Genomic DNA, 11396 nt, shown 5'->3' with positions numbered 1-11396 from the left:
ACAAAACTCCTACATTTTTATGGAGGGGTGAATAAACATGGACAAAGGTAAACTGGTAGATGTGGTGTATTTGGATTTTCAGAAGACATTTAACAAAGTCCCTAATGAGAGGCTTCTAAGAAAATTAAGTCATGGGATAGGAGACAATGGCCAGTTGTGGATTGCCAACTGGTTAAAAGACAGGAATCAGAGAGTAGGATTAAATGGTCTTTTTTAACATTGGAAAAAAGGTGAACATTTGAGTGCCTCAGGGATCTGTACTAAGACCAGTGCTTTTTTTTTTTTCATTTATATTTTATTAAAGTTTTCAGAAGTAATATAAATTAAACATACACGACAGTGATAAATATAATAATATCAGCAATACTATACATCATTATCACAGACAACATCATGAACATCCTATCTCTACTTCATCAATGTATTCCCAATGTTGAACCACAACCCCCCCCTCCCCCACAAGAACTGCCGTTATTCCAGGTCCCAAGTCAATGCTTCACAGAAAGTTCTTTAGCGTCTGTTGATGTGCTTTAGGTGTTGTTCTTAAGTTGTACAGGATATGTGATTGATGATGCAATTTACTGTCTTACAGGTAGCGTCACGCAACTAAACAACATATAAGTATGCAACAATATATAATGGAAGTGAATATAAAACATAGTCCCCTGTCCCAGGGCCGGTGCAAGGGGATTTGGCGCCCTAGGCGAGCCTTCTTCCTTGCGCCCCCCCCCGGTCTCGGCCCCGACTCCTACCTCATTCTCAATCACGCCCGCTGACTGGGGTTTTCTGGGTCGCGAGCAGATTGGGCACTGCTTGCGGCCCGCCAAATCTCCACTCCTCTTTGCCACCACTTGCGGCCCCATATGGCTCGCACCCAGTGGCGCACCAAGGGTCTCCGGCGCCCAGGGGCCAATGCATTTGTGTGCCACAGAAAATCAGTGGCATCTCTAGACAGAAGAATTTGTTTTGGGTGGGGGGGGGGAGCCAAAATGACATTTCTTCATCACACCCACCTCTATAGCATGGATCCTGCTTTAAAATTGGTTATAAAAAAAAGTGTTGTTAAAAAAAGTCCAAAGGGTCCTCTGCATTATTTTAAAAAGCTGGCCAGTTTCACACTTCTAGTAAAACTACTATAAAATTATTTGATAGCCTCATTCAACTAATTCTATATGGATTATGAGAGTGAAGTCTGGAATATATAGGAAGGGACAGAATGTCAATACAAATCCTGCACCTCCAGTTCTGTATCTCTGTGCATCCACTGAAATTCCCCCAAACAATGGAGCTTGGATGTTTCCCTTACAGCTCATCATACTAAAAGATATTTTCAAATTCTGGTGTCACCTCACAGTAACAGCAGCACAAACACCTTCCACTGCCAGACACATTGTGAACTAACATAAAGCACCGCAAAAGAGACACCCAAAATCTATACTGCAATCCCATCATAACATAACAGTAATAACACCAAGGACTCAAACAACAATAACCCTACCTGTGAATAAGCAAGGATAAATATTACACTGGGTCCTAGAATACCAATACACCACCTACTGAGGAAACAAAACAAACCCAATTGCTATAGATCCCTATGCTAGCAGAATCTCTCATCATGGTCACACACACAGAGCAGAGACAGACCTTCACCAAATACAGAATACAAAATAAAGGAGCACAAATTAGAAAAAACTGAAATGGAAACCCCAAGAAGCCAGACTCTGTGTATTAGCAATGGAAAAACAGAACAACCATTCCTCATAAAACAAATAAAATCAAGAAACAAAGCATCAGTTATAATAGTAAAACCATACTAATAAAATATTTTAAAACTACTGATAAATAGAATTTCTATTAATTAAAATCATATACATTTTTTACAATTTCCCAAACACCAATAAAATATTTCAAAACAGTACATATATCAAATAACACACAATAATTAAAACTAATAAGGATTTTAAAAAGCCCCTGCTGTCCATACATGGGAGCTCTTGATTTCCAGTCACCCTGATATTGTCGAGGATTAGGAGGTTATCCTCTCTCTCTCACACATACTCACATGTCCATTCTCTCTCACACATACACTGTCACATACATACACATTCATGCTCTTATACCCAACCATAACCTCTCGCTCTCACAGACACTGACACACTCTCAGGGTGTAAGACACTCTCTTCCCCCCCCCCCCACTCACACACACTCTTACTCCCCTGGATTTTCTCATACACACTCATGCTCTCACTGGCTCCCTCACATACACACAAACACACACTCCCAGGCAAGCTCCCACTCGTTCTCACACAGACACACACACACAGGCAAGCTCCTAGTCATTCTCACACTGAACCCCAGGCAGGCTCCCATTCATTTTCACACCATTCCCTCTCCATCCCCCAGGCATGCACACATTCATTCTCACACACACAGACCCCCAGGCAGGCACCAATTTATTCTCACACACACACATACACCACAAACAGGCAGGCACATATTCTCACACATACAAACCCCAGGAAGACACCCATACATTCTCATACACAGACACACCCTCAGGCAGGCACCCATGCATTCACACACATACACCGCCAGGCAGACTCCCATTCATACACATGCACACACTAAAGGCAGAGACCCCCTCGCTTTCTTTTGCCAGCAACCTCAGAGCCTCTCTCATCCCTCTGCTGCCACTGTCACTGCTGCTGTATGGCTATTGCGGAGGTGCTGATTGCTGCTATTGGCACTGAAGCCCATTCTGCTGCCTCCTCTGTGCAGGCCCCATGGGCTTCCAGTTCCTCTATGCTGATCTCGTACATTGTGAGATCCGCATAGAGAAAGTGCTACTCTTGCACATTCCCAAAGATTACATGTTCCAATCAGTAAAAAGTAATTTATTTCTTTTTACATTTGCTGTCTGATCTTAGTTTTCTAATCGGTTGGTCACAGGCTTTTTTTTTCCACCTTCCCTTTCTTATTTTTTTGCCAATTCCTTTTATAACATATTTCTTTTCTCTCCATCTGTCTGCTTCCCTCAAACACACAGTCAGGTTCTCATTCTCACATGCTTTCTCTCTCTCACATACACAGGCATTCTCACATGCTGTCCCTCATACAATTATTTATACACAGTCTCTCTCTTGCACATCCTGTCTAACTCTCACTCCCACATGCTGTCTTACTCAAGCACAGGTTCTCACTGTCACATGCTCTCTCTCATACAATCATTCCTACACACAGGCTCTCACTGTCACATGCTGACTCACACACACACACAGGCTCTCTCTCACTCCCACATGCTGTCTTGCTCAAGCACAGGCTCTCACTATCACATGCTGTCTCTCACACACACAGAGGCTCTCCCATGCTGTCTCTGCAAACATTCAGGTCTTCACTCACACCCACACACACAGTCTCTCAACTCATCTCATACACGCACACATACACACTGTACAAACCCTCAGTCTCTCTCTCACCTCTGGGCCTCCTCTTCATGGGCCACTGCAGGATGGGCTCTGCAGCGGCCCCGGTCTTCTCGAGCCGCGCTGATCCTCTTCTGCACGCGGCTGATGCTCCTCCTCTTTCCTGCCCGCGCGGCTCCGGCAACATTTTTCTTCCGGGGCCGCGCGGGCAGGAAGGAGGAGAAGTTCCTGCATTGGCTGATGCTCCTCCTCTTTCCTGCCCGCGCGGCCCCGGCAACATTTTTCTTCCGGGGCCGCGCGGGCAGGAAGGAGGAGGAGGAGCACCAGCATGTTTAGACGCGACTGTACCACGGTCCTGCCGATCTTCTTGCTGTGTGTATCCGGCACACAGCATAGCAGTAGTTCACCGCTCAGCCGCCATTGGGATGACGTCCACCGGCGGCCATTGGCCATCAGCGGCTCGGCGCCCCCTAATGCTCAGCGCCCTAGGCGATCGCCTAGTTCGCCTAGTGCTTCCGCCGGCCCTGCCCTGTCCCGATATACAGCTGAGACCTATAGGAGATCCCTAGTAAGATACATCACATACAATACTTTTCATATTTGACAGTCTAAGAGGCTGTCATCTTATGTAGGAGTTTGGACTATAAAAGTAGTGCTCATGGTGGGTTCCATTCATGCATAGGTTGCCATACCTTATAATGAGAAGCTAATCGATTATTTTTAATCGCTGTTAAGTAATCTAATCGACGGTAACCCTGTATTTTAGCTATGACTTTGTCCATTGTAGGAATTGTAGTGGATTTCCAGTATTGAGCAAGTGTGTGAGATGCTATAAACACAAAAATGCACAACTGTTGCTGGTGCCTGTCGAGTCCATCAATAGGGGCATTTAAGAGAACAGCTGCTGGTTCCCATGGGAAGTGGTGTGCCAGTAGTTGACCTAGCCAACTCACTATAGCTTGCCAGAAAACGACTATTTTGGGGCACGTCCACCAAATATGGACATAAGTGCCATTTCCAACACATGCTCTCCAACAGAGGGATATATATATATATGTAAGCGTTCAGGATCAAAGTGCCACCTATACAACATTTTAGAGCTGTGCTCTTGTAATCTGGTGGAGATAATGCCTTTGCTAGTTCTCTGGAAGCTAATATCCCAGGTTTTTGCCAGGAGTGGTTCCCCCAAGTCATTTTCCCACTTCAATATGTGTGGGGTAGGATGTGACCTTGCAGTACATAGAATTTGGTAGATCTTTGAGATCCCTTTATTCAAGGAATCAGCATGAAGATAGTAATTTTCAAATAGAGATCTAGTCCCCCTCAATTTCCCTGTATGACTAATAGTGTTAATAAAGTGGTGAAGTTGTGCATAGGCTAGAAAGGTGTTGGGATCTAAATTAAATTTATCTGCCAACTGCTTACAGGTTAATAGTTCCCCCCCTTGAAATAGATGGCCCAAAGTAGTTAGGCCCGCATTTCTGATAAGCTTGGGACTGGTAACCAATTGCAAAGTCCCTATTATAAAGGAGGGATGTCAGATAAAAATAGGAATAGTCCCCTACTAGTTGGGATTTCCATTTATTCCAGACTTTCAAAGTGATCTGCAGGCACCATGGGAATATTCGGTACAAACCGCCAAGTAGTTCGTGGCTGCCAAGGTAAAGTTCCGATGGGCATGGAGCCCAGCATAAATTGTTCAATAGCTACCCATTGCCTACGTGTGCACTCTCGCTCTACCCAATATCGCCCTCAACTGTGAGGCTGCATAATATGTGTGCAAATCAGGAACCCCCAATCCACCCTGGATCTTTAGTTGAAACAATATACAGCGAGCCACTCTGGGAGGTCTTCGCCGCCATATAAAATCGAACATTTTCTTTTGGAGCCTACAAAGGAGGTGTTGTGGAAGAAAAACTGGTAGAGTAGAAAACAAGTATAGAGTGAATGAACCTCTGTGCCAAGTATCTAAATCTCTGTCCATCTTTTGAATTAATGGAGTATAGTTAAGAGAAAACAGATCTTCAATCTTAGAATTTAAGTGAATACCCAAATATTTCAGGGATTGTTTGGCCCAACGGAAAGGAAATTGTCTGGCAATATTTTTTGACTTCAAGATCCCCCAAGGTAATGTTCAAGAGCTCAGATTTATCAAAATTCACCTTTGAATCCAGACACGTTACTAAACGACATTAACTCCTGTTTCACTCCACGCAAGGAGGTGCTTGGCTCAGCTAATGTGAACATAAATGTCATCAGCAAATAGTGAAAGTGTATATTTGGAAGTGCCCAATTGTATCCCCTATATAGACTGCGAAGCCCGCACGCGGGACGCAAAGGGCTCGAGAAACAAAGCGAAAAGCAAGGGAGAGAAAGGTCATCCCTGTCGAGTTCCTCTGCCTATCATAAAGGCGATGCCATATCCACCATTTACTTTCACCATAGCTTTAGGACCGCTGTACAACTGTATTATCCACTGTGTGAAAAAATGGTCAAAATTCATTTTAGTTAATGTGTTAAACAAAAAAGGCCAGTGAACTAAGAGTAGAACTGCAGGTATGCTCTCTTTCTTTGACCACCATACTAAGTCTATGATCTTCTGCACATTATCGGCAGCCATCCTTTGAGGGACAAAACCTACTTTATCTGTATGAATCAATGATGGTAAGTAACGATTTAAGCGCAAAGTGAATATCCTGGCTAGGATCTTTAAGTCTTGATTGATTAAGGAGATGGGTCGATAAGACCCACATAGGGAGGGATCCCATCCGGGTTTAGGTAGCACTGTAATGCCTGCTACATTGGATTGAGCTTGAAGGGACCCCCCTTCCCGAGTATAATTGAAAAGCTCGGTAAGATAGGGAGCTAGAACATCTGAAAGGGCTTCATAATATTCCCCAGGAAGCCCATCAAGACCTGGAGATTTGCTAGATTTAAGAGTTTTAATAGTCATTTTTACCTCCTCTTCTGTGATGGGTCTGTCCAGGGCAGCTTGTTGCTCCTCAGTCAGAATCTAGATATGTTTGAATGTCATGGGTCTGGATTTGGATATTAGGGCTATACAAGGTGGTATAGAAGTCCGTAAAGCATTTACGAATCCCATTAGGCTCAGTGGTGGGGTTACCACTTGCATCTTTTATTTTTGTAATACTGCTTTGTGCGGTGCGGGTCCATAATTGGTGGGCTAGGAACTTGCCTGCCTTATCACCCCCTCAAAATATGCTTGCTTGGTGAGCTCTAATTGATGTAAAATGTGAGTATCCTCTATAGCGTGAAGCCGAAACTTAGCTTTGGATATTTTTTTATAAATTGCTGAGGATTGGGACTGAAAGTGCTGTTTAGTTAGCTCATCAATTTCTTTTAATAATGAAAGCCTGCACTGGTCCTTCTCCTTCTTTAATGCAGCTGCTTTCGCTATGCAATGTCCCCCGACTATTGCTTTAGAACATTCCCATAGACAGCTAATGGAGTTTGTGGAGTGAGCATTAATGTGATAATATTCCTGAATATGTCCTGCCAATGTTTTAGCAAACTGTTCCTCTCTGAGTAATGAGGTATTAAGATGCCAAAAAGTCTGTCTGCCGCGCTCACCCCTAAGAGACAGATCCACCCATACTGCACCGTGGTCAGACCATGTTATAGGCTTGATTTCTGGTTGTTGCAGTTGCAACATTAGCATTTTGTCGATTAAGAAGAAATCTATGCGTGAATAGGAATTATGGGGTGCAGAATAATAAGTGTAAGCCCTTGAGGAGGGATTGCGTTGTCTCCATGAATTAACCAAAGTCCATTCAACCATAATAGATCTTAGTAGAGATCTGGCTTTCTGAGTATACAAATTTTTATTCCTGGTTCCTTGATAAGAGTTATCTAATTTGTGGTTCAAGGTTAAATTAAAATCTCCTCCCCTTATGAGAGTACCTTCTCTGTGCTCATCCAGCAGCCTTTTAATCTGCTGGAGATAAAGATCCTGGCCATGTGTGGGAGCATAGGTTGACAAAAGTGAAAACATTTCCTTACCCATTTTAATCTTGAGAAACACATACCGACTCTCTTTGTCCGTGATACTCAGCACAGTGTCAAAAAGTATGTTGGCAGATATAAGAATCCCTATACCGGCATATCTAGAGGTTTTACTCGCTGCAGCTAGAAAGACATGTGGAAAATCCAGAAATGCAAGTAGGCTTTCATGCCTTTTCCTAAGGTGTGTTTCCTGTACAAATGCATTTGTTACTTTTAATTGTTTGAAGTCTCTATGTAATAAGTGACGCTTCCTGTATGAATTAAGTCCTTTAACATTAAGAGTGACTATACGAATCATAAGTTATAAATTCAGTTACCTTTTTGAATAGTATATGACCACCACACTCTGCAAGCCCATCTGCCCTAGCTTGAAGGAGTTGCACACCCTGCTTAGCTTTCTGGATTTTATACCAAAAGGTGCCGGGTATTAGATTTTCTGGATTTGATGAAGTCCCTGTACTTGAGGTAACTTTCCCCTCCCATATGATCCACTTAAACTCCATCGTGGATCCTAATCTTAGGGAGCAACTCGCCCCTGGCTTCTGGGCACCCTGCCTCCACTCTCCTCCACCTCACATTCAAACGTACATTAACTCAACATAGCAACTTCACAACTCTTGCAAACAGAAAGTTTAGATCGCGATTATATAGTACCATAAACATCAGAATTATAGCTCAATTATTGTATGTCCAACATTTTCAGCCTTGGTCAGACAAATTATCTTGTGACTGCTGAGAGCGAGTTGTCATGCGGCGCTTTCCTTTCTCTACTCGCCGCCATTTTAGGGAGAATTCCCTACTGGGCATCGCGGTTGATGGTGGTTGTACCGGCAGTCAAATCTCAAGGCCCGCTTGTTGAAAAATGGCATTTGCTTCACCCGCAGTCTTTAATCTGTAAGTAGTACCTCCGTGCTGGAAAGAGAGTGCAAATGGGAAGTTCCATCGATAGTGGATATCAGCACGTTGCAGGGCTTCTGTTACTATCTGTAGATCGTATCTCTTTTTCAGAGTGCTGGAAGCCAGTTCTTGATAAACTGCTATCTCGAGATTATTCCAGCTTCATTGCTTCTTTTTCCTGGCGATATTCAAAATAATTTCTTTTTGTTGAAAGCCAAGGAAGTTTAAAATGATATCCCGTGGTTTTCCATCTCAGCATGCACCGAGGGATCTATGCGCTCTCTCAAGCTTAATTTCTTCACTCCCAATCTCAGTACCCTGGTTGTTTTCACCTGCAGCTTGAGTAAGCAGGAAGGAGCAAAATGCTTTGGCTATGGTGAAACAGTTAGAGAAATCAGCCGTTTCAGGCACCCCGCAAATCCGGAGATTCTGACGGTGGGACCTGTTCTCCATGTCTTCTATTTTTTCATTTAAGGCACTTATCTCAGACTTATGATCTATACTGTGTTAGACCCATTATATCCGTATCATGCTGCTCAACTCGGATTTCCATTTCATCAACTTTCTGCCCGAGAGCCCGAAACTCCTCCCTTAATTCAGAGAAGAAGTTTAATAAGTCTCTTAATGCATTTTCATGTCTGCCCGGAGCTCCATAAACCACTTCCTTAACATGGTTTTGTTTGGCAGATCCGACAGGCTGGGCGCAAAGTCATTTGCTGTTTGCAGGGATAGGATCGGGGCCTCCACTTCAATTTCCTCCATTTCCCCTGCCATGCAGTCTGCGATATCAGACCCGGTTTTCTGCAACTCCGATGCTATTCTGGTAAATGAAAACTTTTGGAGGTCTGCTCCTCTTTTCTTCAGCGACATCGAGCCTCCTAATGGTGCTCGGGCAGTGAGATAAATAGAATATTATAGCTCGCACTTCACTGTACTGTGGGTTAGAGAGGTCGGGGAGTACCGGAGCTTCAGGCAAAGGTGTTCATCTTGCCTCGTGGCGAATAGCACCCCCCCAGGTCTTTAAAAAACATATTTTTTTTTGATTAGTTGGGGGAAAGTAGCGCCATAGACAGAAACGCAAAAAACAGAAATTCTGCCCGCTCCGGGGCTGCTGCTGAAGGCGGGTGTCTGAAATTTGTTGGCATGAGTAGAAAAAATAAAAAGTGCCCCGCTGCTATTTGTACCACAAAAATGGCCGCCGGGGAAGAGAAACAAGCCCGGGCTTCACTCCAAAGTTGTGCTCCCGCTTCCCCATGAGTAGCACTGTCCTCTTCGTTGATGGGAGCCTGGAACAGGAGCCTGCCGGAGCGGATGCTGCGGCAGAATTCGGGCAGCTGCGATAATTTGTGGGTAGTTTATTTTAAATAGCAAAAGTTCCCCGATGCTATGTTTTCTTCGGTTGATATGGTGGCCGTTGGGGGAGGGGGGGCACAGGAAAGCCTGGGCTCTACTCCTTACCGGCTTATTCACCGCTCCGTGGGCAGCGTTTCTTTCTGCTGAACTCTAGCCCATAGCAGCAATTCCTGCCCGATCCAGTGCTGCTATCGGAGGTCTTCTATTGCGGCTTTTTATGATGAAAAATGTGATTTGAAATAGAGCCCAGGCAGGAGCCTCAGGCGCATGCAGCCCCCTTCCCTCGCGGCGAACCTGCTCTTCCCACGTTTTGTGAAGTTCCGAAGGCAACAGCTCCTGCCCGATCAGACTCTTCAGCAGGAGACTAGGTGGTAAGAATTTAGGGAGGTGAGATCGGTGGTCCGGAAGGAGGTTGTGCACGAGTCCCAGGCACTCCCAGCCAGCCCGTGTCGCCCTGACTGTGTTGTCTCCCACGGCAAAATGGCGGTCGGGAAGAAGGCAGAGCGGGGACTGCAATCTATTGTAGCTCTCACTTCCCGCGGCAAAACAGTGCTCCTGGGTTCCCCCTTTTATGTCCCAGCAACCCTGGCCCGATCTGGTGCTGCGGCCGAGTTCTTACTTGTATACATGCATATATTTCTTTTCCCCGCAGCGAAAATGGCGGTCAGGGAGAAGCAGAGCAGGGACTTCAAACGCTAACTGCTCTCCCGTCCTGCGGCAATCGGTGCTCCTTTTCCCCTTATTTTTCCGCCGATTCTTGCCCAATCTTGTGCTGTGTCAGGATCCCGTGTTTTCATAAAAATTCCGAGGCAAATGCGGTTCGGGGAAAAGGCTGGGCAGGAGCGTTAAGCGCAAGCAGCCACCCCATCTCGCGGTGAACAGCGCCCCCCAAGACCAGTGCTTTTTAACATATTTATAAATGATCTGGAAAGGGGCATGACGAGTGAGGTGCTTAAATTTGAGGATACAAAATTATGCAGAGTAGTTAAATCTCAAGCGGATTGTGATAAATTGCAGGAGGACCTGGTCAGGCTAGAAGATTGGGCTTCTAAATGACAGATTAAATTAAATGTGGACAAATGCAAGGTGATGCATACAGGGGAAAATAACCCTTGCTGTGGTTACACAATGTTAGGTTCCACATTAGGAGTTTCCAACCAAGAAAGAGATCTAGTCGTCATGGTGGATAACACATTGAAATCATTGGCTCAGTGTGCTGTGGCAGTCAAAAAAGCAAACAGATTGTTAGGAATTATAAGGAAGGGATTGGAAAATAAATCGGAGGATGTCATAATGCCTCTGTATTGCTCCATGGTGAGACCACATCTTGAATAATGTGTGCAATTCTGGTCACCGCATATAGCTGCACTGGAGAAAGTGCAGAGAAGGGCAACCAAAATGATAAGGGGCATGGAACGGCTGCGCTATGAGGAAAGGCTAAAGAAGTTAGGGCTGTTCAGTTTGGACAAGAGACAGTTAAGGGGGGGATACAATAGAGGTCTACAAAATCATGAAAGGACTTGAACGGGTAAATGAAAATTGGTTATTTACTCTTCGGATAATACAAGGACTAGGGGGCGCTCCATTAAGTTAGCAAGTAGCTCATTTAAAACAAATCAGAGAAAATTCTTTTTCACTCAACACATAATTAAGCTCTGGAATTCATTGCCAGAGGATGTGGATATGGCAGTTAGTGTAACT

This window comes from Rhinatrema bivittatum, chromosome 2, assembly GCF_901001135.1.
Source record: "Rhinatrema bivittatum chromosome 2, aRhiBiv1.1, whole genome shotgun sequence".
Lineage (NCBI taxonomy): Eukaryota > Metazoa > Chordata > Amphibia > Gymnophiona > Rhinatrematidae > Rhinatrema > Rhinatrema bivittatum.
The sequence above is the reverse complement of the archived record's forward strand: the minus strand, read 5'-3'. Positions refer to the sequence as shown.